The sequence below is a fragment of the Rutidosis leptorrhynchoides genome, chromosome 6, assembly GCF_046630445.1.
Source record: "Rutidosis leptorrhynchoides isolate AG116_Rl617_1_P2 chromosome 6, CSIRO_AGI_Rlap_v1, whole genome shotgun sequence".
Taxonomy (NCBI): Eukaryota; Viridiplantae; Streptophyta; class Magnoliopsida; order Asterales; family Asteraceae; genus Rutidosis; species Rutidosis leptorrhynchoides.
This window is the reverse complement of record NC_092338.1, coordinates 86,210,253-86,231,581: the sequence shown is the minus strand read 5'-3', so window position 1 is coordinate 86,231,581 and position 21,329 is coordinate 86,210,253. Positions and strand designations below refer to the sequence as shown.

Genomic DNA, 21,329 nt, shown 5'->3' with positions numbered 1-21,329 from the left:
AGTGACGGTTTTTAATGACTGGAAACACATCGAACAGGAGCAGTGGCAGCTACAATTGATGTCTGTTTTGTGGTCTAGTTTAATAGGAAACCGAACAAGAGGAACCCAAAGAAAACTTGGTGGTTATGGTGGTTGATTTCAATGAAGGTGGCGGATTAGAGTGTGGAATGTGGTTGGTTCTCGGTTGACAGGAAACAAATAGGAGAAGAAGAAAAGAGTTAGAGAGATAGGTGATTGTTTTCATGTGCAGAGATGTATATCTCTATATATCTATTTTCATGCAAGAAGATACAAATATAAGAATTGATAGATTAGACACAAAACAGAAAAAGTTGATGGTAAAAGAATCCGTAACAAAATTTCAATTGTGGGATTTGTTGAAAATAATAGTGATGATTGAGATAGAAAACAGAAAGAGGAAAAGTGTTTTGGATTTTGGTTAATATCCATGTTTGTATGTATTAAGTGATTGAAATCAAGAATAATAAAATTTTATAATATGAATTGATCGATTCTGAAAATCGAAAATGAATGAGTGAACTGTGAAAAATGAATTTATCACTTGCAATGTTTTATTGACTACAATGATTGGATTATGTGTCACGAAGATAAATCACTGATTATTTTTAACTATCTACTTCCATATTAATGAATAAAGGTTTGATATTATATTATGATGAAAGGGTAGTCGGACAAGTGGTGTAATCTTTTATGACAATTTAATGGAGTATTATATAACAAGTTGTGTACTCATTTCATATATAGAACAATAACAGTAACAATTACATATTAAATAATACATTCCTAATAACTTTTATTATATTTTTTATTATTTTAAATTACAAATCAAATTATTATTATTATTATTATTATTATTATTATTATTATTATTATTATTATTATTATATATATATATATATATATATATATATATATATATATATACATTTAAATATATATGCATCTATTTACAAATAGTTGTTCGTGAATCGTCGGGAACAGTAAAATGGTAATTGAATATATATATGAAATAGTTCAAAATTTTTGAGATTCAGTTTAATAAACTTTGCTTATTGTGTCGAAATCATATAAAGACTAAGTTTAAATTTGGTCAGAAATTTCCGGGTCATCACACTTGCACAACCCATTATGACTCCAACCCGCCCATTTTGCCATGTCCCATAGACTTCACATAATTACAATCTTACAACCTTGAGGAATTATTTAGTCCCAAAAAAGGTTGAAATTTTCATTTGGAGAGTACGAAAGAAAAAAATCCCGGTTCTTATTGAGCTTGACAAACGTGAGATTGATTTGCATTCGGTACGTTGCCCTATTTGTGATAGTGATGTAGAGACGGTTGATCATGCGATGATATTTTGTGATTTTGCGTTGATGTGTGGTCAAGATTATATAAATGGTGGGGCTTGTGAAACTTTTTCAACCTAAGCATAAATGAAGCCTTTGTCGGGAAAGTAAACAAGCCAACGACGAAATTGGGAGAAAAAGTATGGGAGGTGGTAGAATGGTCGTGCGGTTATATTTTGTGGAAAAATAGAAATAACAAGGGGTTCAAAAACAAGCCTTGGTGTGCTCCGTCTATCCTAAACGAAATACAAATCGTAAGCTTTGATTGGATTTCGCGAAGGATTAAAGGTCCTAGGCTCGATTGGTGTACATGGCTTTCAAATCCACAAGTGTATCTTGATGCTTCATGATGTATTTGCTACCTCAGCATGTACATGGTGTGCTTTAGATGTTAAAATGCCATAGATTTCGATGTTGTTGTTCTTTTCGTTTCGTTTCATTTGTTTGGCTTCAGATGTAATTTGGTTTGGTTATTAATAAAAGTTTTTTGATTTGCTGTTCAAAAAAAAATAAAAATTAGATTTCGGGGTCGGGGGTCCTTAAGAATTTGGGGGCCTAAAACCATGGTTTTACTAGCTTTACCCTTGAGACATCCCTGCCTATCACTTTTGATTACGTTCATAAGTATTTCAACAGAAAATTTCCAACCTGCCCATTTTATCAAGTACCCTTTCGAGTTGAGTATCTAATTACTAGACTGAAAACGCTCACGAGCCATACGGAGCTTGTGTCACTCAACAATTTCACCCTTTTTTTATATTTATCGTATATACTGTAGTTTTTAGTAACCTTCGAGTTTAGCACTATATAATCAAGAGATGTGCCGTTCAGAAAAATATAACCAAGAGATGTCATTTTTGTTGGAACAATGACTCAAGCCAATAACCAAAAAACAAGGAAACTACCAACTAACCAAGTACATCACGTTTACCATCTACTTGACCCACTATCTCCTAAATATTTGGTCAAACTCCATACTTATTCAAATTATTATTAATATTAATACTTTTATACTTATCTACTAATTAAACTTAACAATTATTAAATAATTAAAAACTTAACAACCGATTAATACTTATCTATTATCAAAGCCTTGTGGTTTCCCAATGGTGTCCCTTGAGTTTCCTCTCAACTTTAGATTTAAAATTTGAACAGTTTTTTTTCCTATCTAGTTTCTTATCATATATATCCCATCTATACATGACTACTATTCTACTACCGTATCATACTCTTTAATTTGACAAGAAAAAATTACTCAAGATGTCAACAAGAATTTCAGGAACTGCAATCGGTATCGATCTTGGAACGACTTACTCATGCGTTGCAGCATGGTTCGATCAACACAACCGTGTTGACATCATCACTAATGAACAAGGGAATAAGATCACACCATCCTGTGTAGCTTTTACTGACGCAGATGAACTTTTAGTTGGTGAAGGAGCCAAAAACCAGATCAACATGAACCCTACAAACACCATCTTCGGTAAGTTTATCTAAGCATAACTTGAAATATAAACTTTATTTTGTATGTAAATGTAAATGTAAATAACCACTTAAATACTTGTAGACATTGACATGACACATATTTTATAATAAGGCTACTCATATTTTGATTCGACTTGGTGGGGTTTTGGGATCACAGGGATGAGAGGAACGATCTGATAAGGGTTAGTGAGATTAGCATCATCTATAAATGTCACCACTGCACTCTATTTATACTCATTCGGCTTCAGTCGATTGACGGGCCCAACTTGTGAACAGTCGATTGACGGGCCCAACTTGTGAACAGTCGATTGACGGGCCCAACTTGTGAACTCGGGCCTTTATGCACCAACAATAACATACTGGAAATATAAACTGCAAACATTTAGTGGCAAGTGGCAACTATGTAGTTTCTTTGTACTCTTTTTGCACCAAGCTAACTTCTTTATATGTTTTAAATGTTTTAAACCAATGTCACAACAGATTTTGAGTTTCTGACATAAACATGCACAATCTGTATGCTTGTTCATGCACAATTTGTATGCTTGTTGTAGGGAGTGTAAGTAGTACTGTAGTAACGATATGGATTTAGTCGAATGTTTGTCAAAATGTGTTGCCTGTACTTTGTACTTTGTAGGATCGTTTTTGGGGCAACAACATGATCAGGTTCCCCTAAACTTATATGCATACATTAGTTTTTACATATCCGATGTGGAACTTTGGTGTTTTCAACCGATTATCTCCAACATACTCGAGATTTATGTGAGGGTATCTAACTTCAACAATTCTTTATGTATGCATTTGATAGCCTGTTAATTAGGTAATCAGTGTTAGCCTAACTAATTATCTTGTAGCTAAATACGTTTTTCATCATTGGCAACCTGTGCTGTGTCACAGAACTATAATATTAACACTAAATTGATACTTATTGATATGATATACATAATCTATTTGTTGATGAAAATTTTTATTGATTCATTTTTTTCAGATGTTAAGCGTATAATTGGAAGCAGATTCAGCGATGCCACCGTGCAGAAGGATATACAATTGTTGCCTTACAAAGTTATCGAAGGGTCTATGGAGAAATCTACGATTGTGGTTCAACACAAGGGCGTACATAAGAACTTTTCACCTGAAGAGATATCTTGCATGATTTTAAAGAAGTTGAAAGAGGCTGCAGAAGCATTTCTTGGAGAGAAAGTCACTGATGCTGTAATTACTGTCCCCGCATATTTTAGTGACAAGCAACGGCAAGCAACGAAGGATGCAGGTGTGCTTGCTGGACTTAATGTGATGCGTTTGATTAGCGAGCCAACAGCAGCAGCAATTGCATATGGCTTAGAAAAGAGTGCTTACATAAACGGTTCAAAGGATAAGAATGTATTCGTTTTTGATTTGGGTGGAGGAACGTTTGATGTGTCGCTTTTAAACATTAGTAAAAATGGAAATATTACTGTAAAGGCGGTAGGTGGTGACACTCATTTGGGCGGTGAAGATTTTGATAGGGCGATGGTGAATTATTGTGTAGAAGACTTGAAGAACAAGAAAAATAAAGATGTGAGCGGAAATGCAAGAGCAATGGGGAGGTTGAAAGTTGCATGTGAGAAAGCAAAGAGAGATTTGTCCTCTACAACTCGAACGTCAATTGAAATTGAATCTTTGTATGAAGGAATTGATTTTAGACTGAAATTCTCTCGTGCAAAATTCGAGGAGCTAAACGCTGGTTTATTTGATACGTGCATTGAGCTTGTAGAGAATTGTTTGAGAGATGGGAATATAGATAGGAAAGACGTTGATGATGTAGTAATTGTTGGTGGGTCGACTAGGATTCCCAAGGTACAACAAATGCTTACGGAGTTTTTTGATGGAAAGGCACTATGCAAGAACATAAACGCAGATGAGGCGGTCGCTTATGGTGCAGCTGTGTTGGCTGCAAACTTAAGCGGCAATGGTAACCAAACTGTTAAGGATTTGATACTATCAGATGTTACACCACTCTCCCTTGGAATTCGAATCTATGATCATGTTATGAGTGTGGTTATCCCAAGGAACACGCCCATACCCACCGTCAAGGAGCGTGAATATCGTACAAGTTCTGACAACCAATTAAGTGCGAGAATCAGTGTGTATCAGGGTGAGAGCAGTAACATAAGAAATAACATTTTTCTTGATGAGTTTGTTCTTCATGGTTTTTTGGCCGCCCCTGCTGGCAAAGAAAAGTTGAATGTTTGCTTTAACATAGATGCAAATGGTATTCTCAATGTGTCAGCTGATGTGATATCCACTGGTAATAAAGCGAGTGTAACGATTGCTGGTGCTGGAAAGTTGTGACATGATAAAGTTGAGAAGATGCTGAAAGAAGGTTAAGGCATGAAGTCTTTTGTAACCGTAAGAAACAAAGTCCATTTGTCTCTAATGTATTGCCTTTATTATAAACGTGTTTCATTGTGGAATGAAGATTGTTTTTGGTATGCTTGATGGAATACTACAGTAGTTTATTGTTAATTGGGAATATGATTAGGATGCATATTGATTTCTTTAATTTCTTTGAATTTTTAAAGGGACGCTTAATGATAAGTTCAAAAGGGCGGGACCTAAAGGTTGATGTGACGACCCGGAAATTTCCGACCAAATTTAAACTTAATTCGTAATTGATTTCGACACGATGAGCAAAGTCAGTAATGTTGAGTAATAAAGTTTGTAAACTATATTCATAATATCATTTGACCTTTGACTACTCCCGAACGATTCACGAACAACTAATTTGTATATAGATATATATAATATTATTTGAAATATTATTTGAAATAATATATGATTTTATTGTTGGAAATAAATATATAAAATAATATCAATATATTTAATATTATTAATTTAATAAATAATATATAGATATGCATATAATTAATATATATATATATATATATATATATATATATATATATATATATATATATATATATATATATATATATATATATATATATATATATATATATATATATATATAAACTTATATGTATATTATAAAAAGAAATATTATATATTGTAATTGTTATAATCAATGTTGAAAAATAATAATAATATATAATAATTATTATTTAAAGAGTATATATATATATATATATATATATATATATATATATATATATATATATATATATATATATATATATATATATATATATATATATATATATATATATATATATAAAGTATATTAAATATATATTTTGTGATCTATTTTGTAATCGACAGTAGCACTCAGTTGTCATTCGTTGGTTATTTAAACAAGTCTAAACACGAACTTATATGATTTAAAAATAAAAGGTGATCCGAAAATGAGTAATATAAATTATAAGTTTTCTTTATGTAAGGTTGTTAATAATTACTGGTTTCGAATGTGATCCATTGTTAAATTACTTTTAATATCTTTATCAAAAAGAGGAACACTAATTATTTGTCACAAGTTGTGTTGGAATCATATGTAATCACACATGATAAACATTTTTTTTTGACATGCAGTAGGTATAATGTTCGATCACCAGGTTTAATTATGCATGAATGCATCTTATATGATCCACGTCTCCTAATTACAATTCACGAGAGTTGAATGACTAAAAAAAAGTGATACTATATTCTCCACTATCTATCTCCTATCTATTCCATAATATAAATCTTATATACTCCGTACATAATATACATATAGTGATATAGATAGATAACAAACCAACCTACTTTCTGTTACACATTCCATCTGATCACTAGTGAATCCACTATCTATTGTTCCAGCAATTATTTTTGTCATTCTGTCAAAACATCCCAAGCATGAGACCCACCACCTTCATTATTGTTCTTTCTCTCTTTGTTTAAACGTATCAACAAAAGAGACAGCTATGCATTAATCATCAATAAAGATATTTTTGTTATGATTCAGTAGGCTTATAACTACCTTTAATGGTTATAAGAACAAAGAGAGAAAAAGATAGAAGAAGGAGAGAAGAAATATTGATATTGATATTTCAAGAGAAATGATACACCTTAAATGGTTACCATACATGTCTATTTATAGTATAAAATATTACTATGTAAGAAATATAATAATAATAAAATTAACATCCAATCTAGATATTTTATAACACAGTCTAGATATTTTATAACACTCCCCCTTGGATGACAATTTTATTAGAGAATAACTAGTACTGCCTCGTTAAAAACCTTGTTAAAGAAAACCCATTGGGATAAAACTTTAGCTAAGGGAAAAAGAGTGCAGCATAGAGTTGACTCCCCCTCAAGTAGGCAACGCCTGAATTGTTACATCTTCTGAACATGCCTCATGCCAATATTATGAACGTGTGTTCTGAAAATAGCAGTTGGCAGTGCTTTGGTATAAAGATCAGCAGAGTTGTTGATTGAACGTATCTCATTTTAATCTGGTTGTCTTTTACGAGATCTTGAGTATATGAGAAGAATCTGAGGTTTTCATCTGAAACTGTATCATCTAAATCTTTTATGTACAAGTTTAGCCCATGTGATTTGTCTACAGTCTCCTTCATGGTTTGCTCAAACCCTTGTTTCAATTCCTATTCCCTTGTAGTCTTTTCTGAGCCTTACCAATTTACCATTCTTTTCCATCAAACTTATGACCATTAAGACCATCTATGGCTTTGGCGCCTCGTCAGTATTTATATTTTGTTCATTCACTTTTGATACTCTTCTTTCATTTGTATTATGCAAGCTGCATTATCTTCATATATAGTTGTTGGTGAAGATAGTTGTTAGTCTTTTATAGCGTTCTAGTCCACAAGAATCAATAATGATTTGTGTCATTGATCTCAACCAAACACATTTTCGAGTAGTTTCATATAATGCAATCACTTCGTCATGATTTGATGATGTTGCAACAAGTGTTTGTTTTAAGAACGCCATGATTTTGTGGTACCTCCATTTAGGAATACATATCGAGTTTGAGATTTATCTTTATGAGGATTTGATGAATGACCTGTATATACATAATCAACCAAATCTTGTTTTGAAACGTTAGAATAAAATAATTTTAAATTAGCAGTTTCTCAAGGGTATCAAAATATGTGTTTGATCCCGCTCCATTGTCATTTGAGCTGAATCTTGCCAACAAATTAACTGCAAGAGAAATGTCAGGTCTTGTACAATCTATAAGATACATAAGAACCTCAATTGCACTAAAATATGGAACTTCCGATCTGTTAAGATTTTCATGATCTTCGCAGGGATGAAATAGATCAGTGTCAATATTGAGTGATCTAACAACAATGAGTTTGTCTTTAAAAAAAAATGTTTTAAAATCTTTTCGGTATAAGTTGTTTGATGTACAAGTAAATCATTAGGCATATGCTCAATTTGCAATCCAAGGTAATACTTGGTTTTTTCAAGATCTTTCATTTCAAAATAATTCTTTAGAAGTTGAATGATTTCATAGATCTCTTTAATTGTTCATATGATGTTAAGAACATTGACATAAACAACTACGATCTCATATCCGAACATTGTTTTTATAATACATACGTGCAAAATAAGTTTATATTTATACCCTTTTTTATCAAGTAGTCATCTAATCGGTTATACCACATACGTCCCGTTTGTATAAACCCATTTAGAAATCTTTGTGATTTAATGGAATATATTCCCTTGGGTTTTACATTAGATGCTTATGATACCTTAACTCTTTAGGTATATTCATATATATCATTATTAAGTGATCCATACAGATAAGTAGTAACAACATTCATGAGATGCATTTAAATAACTACCAGGTTGATTAAGTATCTAATAAGTAATTGTATCCATTACAGGAGGATAAGTTTTCCTCATAATTCATTTATGGTCTTTGTGGAAAATATTGAGTTACAAGTCTAGTTTTCCTTGTAACTTCATTTGCACATTTCTTTTCGGATAAAAATTCATTTGTATCCCATACGTTTCACATCTTTAAAAGTGATAACGATTGATCCGAAAACTTTTCTTTTATCGAGCGATTCTAATTCAGCTCGTATTGTTCCTTTCCATTGAGCTCAATCATGTCCATTTTGTATATTCAATGACAGATTTTAGTTCCAGATCATCATCTTTATTCATGATGTTATTGTAACATTATATGAAAATATCTCATAGAGATTTTAATTTCATTTCGGTTCCATAATATTGCATAATTTATCGCAATTTTAGTATTTACATTTATCAATATCCTCTGCAGAAGGAATATTGATTTGTGGTTCTTCTTGAACACTTTCTTTTACCTCATTATCAGCTGATTTTCTTTTTCGAGGATTTTTATCTTCGGAACCAATTGATCTTCCACGTTTGATGCGTGGCAAAGACTCAACAGTGACATTATTGCCAGCTTTTGGAATTTCAGTTCGAGCTGGAGCATTTATCGCTGGTATATATGATTTAGTCACTTTTTTATATCTGTAAATGCATAAAGTAATTAATTTGCAAGTTCTTGCATATGCATTATTTTTGAACTTTCGTTTCACATTCTTTTGTGCGAGTTCAATATACCTTAATTGATGTTCACATCATGAAGCATCATTTTATTTTTTATTTTTATTTCTCCCCCTAATCTAGGGAACAATGTTTTATTAAAATGACAATCAGCAAAACGTGCTGTAAAAACATCACCCATCATGGGTTCAATATATCTTATGATTGAAGATGTTTTATATCCAAAATATATTATCATCTTTCTTTGAAGAACCATTTTATTGTGTTGTGGTGATACAATTGGAACATACACTGCACAACCAATGTTTTAAGGTAGAAAATATTTGGCTCTTGGCCAAAATCAAGTATTAAGTGAAAATATTTACGACTTCCACATGGTATAATGCGAATTAATGTCGCAGCATGTAAATTTACATGTCCACATATAAATATTGAGAGATTTGTACTCATTATCAATTGTCTAGTTATTATCTGTAAGCGTTTATCTATTGATTCAGCTAAACCAATTTTGTGTATGCACATGAGCAACTGGATGTTCAACAACAATCCCTGTAGATATATAATGATCATTAAATGCTTGAGATGTTAACTCACCAGCATTATCAAGTCTCATCCTTTTAATGGTGTAATCAGAATAATGTGTTCTCAATTTAATAATTTGTGCAAGAAACTTTGCAAATGCCATATTACGGCTTGATAACATACAAATATGAGACCATCCGCTAGATGCGTCTATTAGAACCATGAAATATCAAAATGGTTCACATGATGGATGAATTGGTTCATATATCTTACCTTGAATTCTTTCAAGAAACATTTGTGATTCTTTTTCACAATATACTTTTCATTAATCACCATATGTGCTTTCCATTAATCACCATATGTGTTTTTTTTTTTTTTATAAATCACCATATGTGTTTTTTTTTTTTTTCATATATCCTTTTCACCATATACGCTTTTAATCATATGCGCTGTGTTTTTCACCATATGCGCTTTTAATCATATGCGATTTTCATCATATGCGTTGTGCTTTTCATCATATTCGCTTTTTATCATATGCGCTTATCATATGCGATGCGCTTTTTATCATATGCGCTTTTTTATGTGAATAGTAAATTAATTAATTTCGTTTTACTATTCATATGAATTAATTTAGATTTACTATTTTGTTAATTGAGTAATATATATATACATCATATACTTGTGACTCCGAAGGCTCAAATGAATTTGACCATATAGTTATACGTTGTACCTTGCACATTAATTTTCAGTAGAAGCTTTAGATGCATATTATTTTCAGTAGAAGCTTTAGATGCACTTTTTTTTAATCACCAAATACCACAAACACTTTGTTTGCGTTTGTTCATAGTCATCAATGAAAACCATTTTCTTTAATTTTATTTTATACAATAAAATTAACGCATCATTATTCTTTTCAAAAACAATAATCTATTGTTATTGTTCACTTGTGCCATGTTTAACAACAAAAGTCAACAACCTCTGTCTTGTTTGTTGTGGCAACCAAAAACAACCTTTGCTTTTGTTACCGAGAATCCAAGACCAAAAAATAATTAATTTTTAATTAATCTTTTATCAAAACCATAAATGATTTTATTGATCTACGTTGATATGGCCATAAAGAATTGACGGCTGACCTACTTTTGTAAGTGTATTTCGGCTATCATCCCGAAAACGCACAACGACCTTTTTTTTTTTTTATGAACTATTTGTTTCATATCTAGCTTAGGCAATTATTGTGAACATTTGGTCCCTATAAGAGCATTTATTTTTTAGACTTTTAGTTGATTTGTACTTGTCACAATTAGGGATAGCACCCGCTGATCGTGGATGCGGATCCATTGGATCCATCACCCGTACCCGCGGATTTTTTTTAAGAGACATCCAATTGAACCCTTGTTCGTTGAAACAATTTGACTATATTTGTACTCCCCATTATTAAACGGGCCATTTTGATGCACACTCTTAAAAAAATAATTTGTTTTTTAAGTTTTATTATTCAACCTCCTTTTTTCAACGGTCACGTTTTTAACAAAACATTTGACAAGTTTGGAAAAAAGTTTTTTATTGATTATCATCAAAAGTTTTCTATTGTCACTCTACTGGATGGAATTATGGCATACAACCAAAATTGCAACCCAACACTACATAAGAACAAAAAGGTTGTTTTTAATTAACATATGTATATGTGTTAAACTCGGAATAATAATAACTTATTTTAGAAAATTAACATAAGACATGTTGAAACATTTTTGTTACATTTAGCTCATCAAGTCTAATACTTATCATTGATAGATTTTATCACGTCTAGGAGATGTTTACTTTTTTCTTGTATTAAGTCCTACTTTCATTTACCTTTGTTTGGAAAAAAGTTTTTTTTTTACTTTGCTTTCCCCCTTTCTGTAAAACTCATTTAAACACTTTCTTTATTTTTTTTTTTTAAAAAAAACTTCTTTTTTTTACGTTACCCGTAAATTATAAATATATAAAAAAAACTTTTTGTTTAAATTTTTTTTCTAGTTTTTAAAAGGCCACTTGACCAATTTTTTAATTCTTTCACAACACCTGATATCGTGATCGTGACCTTTCACCAAAGCAAGAGATATTCTTGATAAACTAAACACGGACTCGTGTTTGAAATTGTCGGCCACAAAAAAATTCATTTGATAAAAGTATATATTTTTTTTTTAGTTATAGAAGGAGACCACTTCATTTTCAATACTTCATTTTTGACAAAAACTATTCCATTTTACCATCCCTTTTTTTTCTTACTTTAACTTTTAAGATATACTTTTAATAAAAATACAAACTACTTTTTCTTATTTTAACTTTTAAGATTTACTTTTAATAAAAATACAAACTACTTTTTGTATTTTAACTTTTAAGATTTACTTTTAATAAAAGTACAAACTACTTTTTCTTATTTTAACTTTTAAGATTTACTTTTAATAAAAATACAAACTATTTTTTTATTTTAACTTTTAAAATTATAAATTTAAGAATAAACATTAGTATGCATGAAATAAATAATGATTAATTGCATAAGTAATCATAAATGTTAGATAACATATAAAGACCCCGTCGTATTCGTATTGATCGGAATTAATCTCGACCCATGGTACCGTGTTGTCAAATGACGTGTTGCGTACATAAAGTACCGTGTTGTCAAATGACGTGTTGCGTACAATCATGAGGTCTTATTAACATAAATATAAATGTTAGTGAAGTTAATAAGAGTTAGATTACAGAAAATATAATTCAGGTGGTATAACCGACCATATATAACTTAAATAACATAAATATAAATGTTAGTGAAGTTAGTAAAAGTTAGATTACAGAAATATAATTCAGGTGGTATAACCGACCATATATAACTTAAATAACATAAATATAAATGTTAGTGAAGTTAGTAAAAGTTAGATTACAGAAATATAATTCAGGTGGTATAACCGACCATATATAACTTAAATAACATAAATATAAATGTTAGTAGTCCAAAATTTGATATATTCGAGTCTGAAAATTATTAATAATTTCATACCTTGATTAGTGATTCGTGATCGTTTGAGATATCTTTTAATTACACTAAGCTTTTCGTGCTGATAACGTGTTATAATTCAGTAGGCTTATAACTACCTTTAATGGTTATAAGAACAAAGAGAGAAAAAGAGAGAAGAAGGAGAGAAGAAATATTGATATTGATATTTCAAGAGAAATGGTACACCTTAAATGGTTACCATACATGTCTATTTATAGTATAAAATATTACTATGCAAGAAATATAATAATAATAAAATTAACATCCAATCTAGATATTTTATAACACAGTCTAGATATTTTATAACAATTTTTACATAGAATGAATTATATATTACTGTTCTTGTTCTTTTCTAAATATACATATATACATATACTTGTGTCTGCATATCTATGTGAAACTATCTATATGAAACCCACCATCCTCATCATTAAACAACCACTACCACCGATCAATCTCAACTTCCTAATCCATTTCTTCTTTCTCGCAATTATCGGGGTTACTACAAACCAAGGATTTTACTTGTTGGGTTAAACAAAACCACCACAAAACCCATATTTTCTGTTGCTGCACGTGCTACTAATCATGACCAATCAATACCTTCTGTTTCGGTTCTATTTGTTAACCGAGACCCCAAAAATCACCTCCAAGAATTCAACACCCCCACCATCAAAACACCCATGAACTAAATACTATTATTATTTGTGTTTCTGTTTTGGTGTCGTGACAACCAACACCAACTAAAGCTGCCATTCACAACAACCACCACTACTCCCTCTCTCATCTCTCTCCTCTTCTTAAAAAACCCTTCACCACGATAATAACAGCCATCACCACCCACGACTGCTATTGTCCTGTTTATTCTTTACTGCTACTACTGCACGTCTGCTTTCTATGTAATTCATAATCATAAACTAAATCGCCAAGACCTACTACTTCTGTTAAACCATGATGACTGCTACATTATTATTTTTTTTCTGTTTTTCTGATTCGAACCCATATCCCATCAAAACCCATCATCACCCTTGAACCACAACCACCATCAAATGTTGTTTTTCCTGGCATCTGTCAGGATCAGGAAGCAGTCCCTGTTACTGCCGTTCCATTGCTTCTACTATTAAAAATAGATGGCGATAAAGAAGAGGTTAAACCATGAATTTTGATGATATGATTATTGAATATTTTATGATGGGCTGTAAAGAAGAAGATGAGGTATATAAGAATAATTAAACGCATGATAATGATGAATTTAACTACCTTGCGTGTTCCTTTTTCCTTTAACCGACAAATAAATCTATCTATAGATTCTATTAAAACACTAACCTGATGTCATAATTAGGCATTGTTCCTTTATAGAAAAAAAAGCAAAACAAAAAAGAAAAAATGTGAGATGGGGTTAGTGATGTCATGAAAAATTACTCCGTAACATATTTATAAATATAATTAAGAAAAGTAAACAAAAAAATGTTTTTAATCACGCCTCTTTTTGCTCTGCTCTCTTCTTCCGACTTCATGAGTCCTTCAAACCCTAAAATGGCACTTTATCCAAAAAAAACCCTAAAATGGCAGCACCTTCTTCTTCATCCTCAGGTTAGGGTTTCTTTTCTTCAAATAATTTAGGGTATTATTGGTGAATCCAGTTAGGTTTGATGAGTTTTTCGATTTTGTTTTCAATTTGTGTTATCAAATTGAAGGATTTTGCAGTAAACAACAGCTTCTGGACGGATGTTGTTGAAACAAACTCCAAACTACAACCTTTGAGGTAATTCAATTCATATTGGAGGAAAATTATGTGATAAGTATGATAATAACACAGCCTTGGTATTCACTGAACACATTGGAAGATGACCCTGTATTGCTCCATCCAGTAAGCCCATTTTTCTACTTTTGTTTTTATAAAGCATCCATCTTCTCATCTTATTTCAAATTATACAGGTTCTAATTAAGTTGTATGTATCTTGATTAACTCACCTTATTTGTTAGATTAATTTGTAGTGTTTCAGGATGTAGCTTGTATATAGGTTTGTTCATCTCCTTCATTACTCTAACAGAGACCGATTGAGTTGCCTCCATCTCCTTTAGTTGTTAAATCTTTTATCTTCACAGAAGATTATGTGTTTGAGAACTAACATTGTTATTGATATTGCAGTGCTTTTGGATTAGATATATTAAATGATATAATCACATTGTTTCCTTTTGTCATCAGTAGAAGCTGAAAGAGCATTGCAATTACATAGTTTTTTTGTGCTTAATGTTTGGAACTGCATTTTCATCACATGACGTCTAGGGTCTTTGAACTTTTCTCACAAATCGGGAATTCTATCTTATATTTATATTATTATATGTCTGCTTTTTTGGGTTAGATGCATCTCCCTAAAAATACACATAGTCATTATGAAAGTGAATGGAAGGTGTTTGATGAAATGCTTAAGAGAAATGCAGTCATACAAGAAGTTTGATGAGCTAATGTTTTGGTTATAATGCAACTATTGATAGTGAATGCTTCTTTAGTTGTTGTAAATATCTTATTTTAATATTTTAATTATTTATTTTTAATAGATCCAAATGCATGGAACTAATGGGTGGAAATTAAAAAAGTCTCAATAGATTTGAATGTGGTGCTCATCGGAGATATATCACCACCGCCCCTTTCTTTACCTTTTCTCCAGAGATATGACGACTCCAGTGCATTACGAAGTTATTCGCTTGAGATACAACCTTGATTTTGCGTATGGTGGATGTGGTGTTGATTATTGTAGAGGTCCATGTTTTTTGGAGTAATACTAAACGAATTAAGTTTTTGATTTCTTTATTTAGTTTCACTGTTTTTCATTTTTATTGCCAGTTTTAGGTTTCACACGAATGAGTTGGTAATATCGTTCGAAATTTTTGTTTCGCTGTTAATGTAGTTAAAAGGATTATTAATTAATCTGATCAAATGTAATATGGCTTCTAGAAGTCATAAACTATAGATATATATGTTAACATATTCTTTTACAGTTAGTCTTGACAAATCGAATGTCACAAGGTAACAGCTCTGGTGGATGACATGACTTTCCGGATGCAAGAAGGTGGTTAAGTAAGTCAAATATCGTGAATTTTTTGTCACATTTTCTTTAAAAATTTCAAAAAATATAACAACTTTATTTTGGTAGAATAATTGATGCCAAGAATTTTTTTTGACTCAAAATGGCTGAAGGGAAAGGCAAATGCAATGCAGTTAGGTGAAGTAACTAAATTTTTGTTGCTAATATTGATGGATGTTGTGAAGGTAATATTTTATGAACCTCAATAAATTTAAGCCCTCAAAGCTAATATTGATCACTGATTGTTTTATTTATTTGTTTTTATGTTAGTTTGGAGTAAAATTAAGGAAGCATTAAGAAAATCAAAGGTGATGAGAATGCAAAAGTGGCAAAGAAAGATTCAGTGGTATCGATATTCAAGTCTCAATGAAAACGTGGAAACATACCTAAGGCAGGGTAGGGACCAAAGCTCGAATGTGGTGACGGAAACTGTTGAAGTTCCACATATAAGGAAGCTTTTGAAAATTATACCTCTAATGTTTATATGTTTTATTTGTCAATCAAAATTTTGAATGTGAAACACTTTGTAGCAACTTTCATTATCCCATTCTATTTATAAATCTGTAGGTGTGTGTTTGTAGTTTATCTAATGCTTATGTTTGTAGTTTATCTAACACCTTAATTTTGCATATCAAGTGTATAATGAAATGTATAAGTGTTATCTTTTTACTATTTTGTTGAAGATGTTCAAATTCAAAGTTTTATTATATATTTTGATTTAATCGTTAGGATTATCATTAGTTATAAAAAAATTTAATATTCATTAGAGATAATGTGTCGGGAAAAGAATAACAATTTCTTTTTCACTTATATAACAATAGCAATTGTCATTTTAACTATATCATACAAAAATTTCATTTAACGAATCCGTGATTCCACGGGTCCTTCTACTAGTAAATTAAATAAAACCTCACTTGATAAAAAGGTAGATAAATTCGTAGTTTATAACTCCTGCTACAAATTATTATCACATCGGTTTTGGGTCGACTAAATGCAAATACAAGTGGGCCATAAACCTTAATTTAGTAGTTGGGCTATAATAGGTTGGACAGTGAACTTGTTTTAAATTGGGCTTGAGAACTTATAAATCTTGCTATGTTAATGGAATAAGTTAACTTGGGCCGAATAATCCAATTGGTTTGACGAGCCACGATGCAGTTTACTTGATTAGTTAGGATGTCATTCCTTTATTATTTTTAGCAGTGGGTTGCTGCTTCCCTTCTGTATTGCTCGACTTAAATGCTGTGATGAAACCTAATACATGAATATTTGATGATGATAAGGATACATGATACATACTACGCAATATTGATGATGAGCCATGAAGAGGACAATGATAATATGGTTAATGATGGTTTTTAGATGATAATTTAGATGATGATTTTATGATGAAAAATAATGGTTATGATTAGATAATACGATTATGATCATATCATATGATGTTGATGTTATTATGATGATAATAGATGATAGTTTAAGCATGATGATGATGTGGTAATCATATGATATAGATGAGATAATGATACAATATAGATAATGATGATGAGATCATAGAATGATAATGATAATGGGTTGATTATGATGAATGATGAATGGGTAGGATGATGATAAAATTGATGATAGAATGGGTATTATGATGATCATGATGGAGTAACGGTTATGGTTAAGGTTTTTATCGGGTTAGCGGGACGTCGCGGGTTCAAACCCGGACTTGGGCATTTTTTATGGCTATTCTTTTGAGGTAGTTATTGCTAATACTCTTATTATTATTATTTCATATTATTATTATTGTTATTATTATTATTATTTATTATTGATTGCTATTAAGTAATTATTATTATTACCAATATTAGAAATAAGATTTTTAGTATAATTAATATTATTATCATTATTATTACTATTAAAATATATATTATAATGAATGTGACTATTAAAATTTTTATTAAAATCATCAGTTTTATTAAAAGTACCATTATTATTTAAAATATTATTTTTATGAAAACTAACATATTTATCTTATCATTATATTATTTTCTATTAAAATTATTATTATTACTAACATTACTTTTATTATTAGTATTATTATCAAAGCTATTAATATCAGTATCATTACTAAATCTAATTACTTTTAGTATTAATATTATTATCATAAAAAGATACAAATTTTTATTTATTATTATTAATATTATTTTACCAAATAAATAACTATATAAGAATATATTTAAAACATATCACATAACAACATTAATATTTTCATAATAAATACTAATTATTTATCTAATGTATATAAAATAAAGTATAGTTAATTTAGTTATTAATAAAACATACAAGTTACTAACATAACAATTAATAATAAAACATAAACTTGTTCGATTACGATTATATATTTTAATATATATATAATTGATATAGGTTCGTGAATCCAAGGCCAACCCTGCATTGTTCAGTTTCGTCATATGTATTTTTACTACAAAATACAGTATCGTAAGTTTCATTACTCCCCTTTTAAATGCTTTTGCAATATATATTTTTGGGACTGAGAATACATGCGCTGTTTTTATAAATGTTTGACGAAATAGACACAAGTACTTAAAACTACATTCTATGGCTGGATTATTAAACCGAATATGCCCCTTTTTAGTCTGGTAATCTAAGAATTATGGAACAGACACCCTAATTGACGCGAATCCTAAAGATAGATCTATTGGGCCCAACAAGCCCCATCCAAAGTACCGGATGCTTTAGTACTTCGAATTTATCATGTCCGAAGGGAGTCCCGAAATGATAGGGGATATTTTATATGCATCTTGTTAAGATCGGTTACCAGGTGTTCACCATATGAATGATTTTTGTCTCTATGCATGAGACGTATATTTATGAGAATTGGAAATGAAAATCTTGTGGTCTATTAAAATATTGAAATGATTGTTATGATAAACTAATGAACTCACCAACCTTTTGGTTGACACTTTAAAACATGTTTATTCTCAGGTATGAAAGAAATCTTCCGCTGTGCATTTGCTCATATTAGAGATATTACTTGGAGTCATTCATGACATATTTCAAAAGACGTTGCATTCGAGTCGTCAAGTTCATCAAGATTATTACTAAGTCAATTATAGTTGGAAATATTATGAAATGGTATGTATGCCGTCAACTTTCGATGAAATGAAAGTTTGTCTTTTAAAAACGAATGCAATGTTTGTAAAATGTATCATATAGATGTCAAGTACCTCGCGATGTAACCAAATGTAATGTATTCGTCCAGATGGATTAGGACGGGTCGCGACAGTTGATTGGTCAGGTTCTCCGTTTGTTGATTTCATTTAATTCATTTGGTTTAGCTACTGTTATTTTCGTCTAGTATTCGGTTTAGTTTTGGTTAGCTTGTTTTAAGGTTTTTGGGTTGTTAGAGGAGGCTCGTTTATAGATAGTTTTCGTTTAGTTAATTGTTTTCTAGGTGTGAGCTCACCGTTTTTCCGTTTGTTGTATTCTCTGTTGAGGCGTTTTACTTTGAAAAACGATCACATCCTAATTGAGTTTTCATTATTTTTGCCACAAAAAAAAAAAAAAAACATTTGCTTCAACATTGATTCCCCTGCTGTACTAAATGTCTTGATGGAGGTGTAATTCACTGGTAAGAAACTGCTAGGACTCAGAAGAATTCAACAACTTGATATATGAATTATATTACAAAAAAGAAAGAGGGGTTCACCGTGCACGACTCTGGGCAACTTGCGAAGCATACTAAAAAAAAATACTACGGGGTACAAGATCTCAAATAGGACCTGATAGGCTTGATACTTCCCAGTTCCCACAGACATATAGGCATTAACGGAGTTATTTAATCAACCAGAATCCATAATTGTTGCAATTTTTAAGTCAGGATGATCCATGTAATTTCAATAAAAAATGTACGGGCAAAATCTGTGAGATCTACAGCAAAAGCTCACATCTACATTTATATGACTTGTAACATGTTGCCTGATATGTGAATTTTACAAGAAAAAATGTTGCTTGATATGTTTAATTATAACAAAAACCCGTGACTGTTATAACCAAATGCAAAGATACATTTCATACATCACATAAACTATTACATCGTCTATTTTGAACTTATGAAAAGCATTTTAGAAACGAACCAGATTATCATGGTGCTATCTCAACCACAGCACCAAAAATATGCCAAGAATCATTTTTAAAAAAGTTGAATAATGGTGCCAACAAAAACGAAAGCAGAAGTCTTAAACTATCAAACTTGTTAATAGATACAAAAGTATATATTCAAATCACACTAGAAGTGACAAAAAAAAGGGGTACTTTTTTATGTTCATCTAACTCCAAGAACTGATCCAAACGAATGCACATCCATACACAAGCCAACCACTGTATTTGACCAGAAGAACTTCTAGTAAAGTTAGACGCTGTGCCACTTGTGTTTTGATCTCCAATAACATTAAGATCTTCAAATAATCTGTATGAAGGGACTAACAGTCTTTGACCTGCATTTGACATGACCCGACCATCCCCATTCATCTGCTCTCATATTATCGAGTTTACTTGCTCTGAAGGGACATTATTATAAGAAGCATAAAGGTTAGACTCATTCTAACCGTCAGTCGGTCCATGTGGCGAAACTGACAAAAACTGACGGAAAATAATGGGGCGTCAGTTTTCGTCAGAATAGGGTGTCAGTTAGACCATTGACGTAAAAAAAATGAAACGACTCAAACCCGTTTATGTTTAAAACCGACACATTTTTTTTAAAAAAGGAAATTTGCGCGGCGCGCATACTAACCGCGCGGCACACCTCAAAGCGTGTTTTCAATGCCGAAGCTTTAACTAGTTCTGACCATCAGCTCCAGACCATTTGCGCGACACGCCAAATATTTGCGCGACGCGCAAATCCACTGCGCCATATGCCCAGAACCAAGTTTTAGCTTCGGCATTACAAATCCATTGTATTGCGCGACGCACCAGATATTCTTGCGACGCGCAGTAACAAAGGAAATGTTGCAGCAGTTTTCAAAGTTAGATTTTCACCACAATCTCAAATAACACGTGTCTTAACAATTTTCCAAACCTGCTCGAAAGGAGAGCATGACCATCCAGGACTTTCTATCCAAATAACACAACCCAAAAGCATCAAACTAAGCCCAAAATGCCCGCAAGTAAAAATCCTACTCCACACTCTTACCCTTATCCTTGATCGTGCTTGAATCTATAAAAATGATAAACAACGAGAGGTAAGCAATGCTTAGTGAGTACAATAAGTATATATATACATACATAACCTACTTACTTGCATTCACTTCAACAATTCGCATACAAAGCTAGCATCACAAAAGCATAAA

The 21,329-nt window shown here is 31.2% G+C and overlaps 1 pseudogene; it reads left to right on the top strand.

Moving 5' to 3' along the window:
* The first annotated feature begins 2,545 nt into the window (after window positions 1-2,545).
* LOC139853838 (heat shock 70 kDa protein 4-like) lies at window positions 2,546-5,217 on the top strand (annotated as a pseudogene).
* The last annotated feature ends 16,112 nt before the right edge of the window (window positions 5,218-21,329 follow it).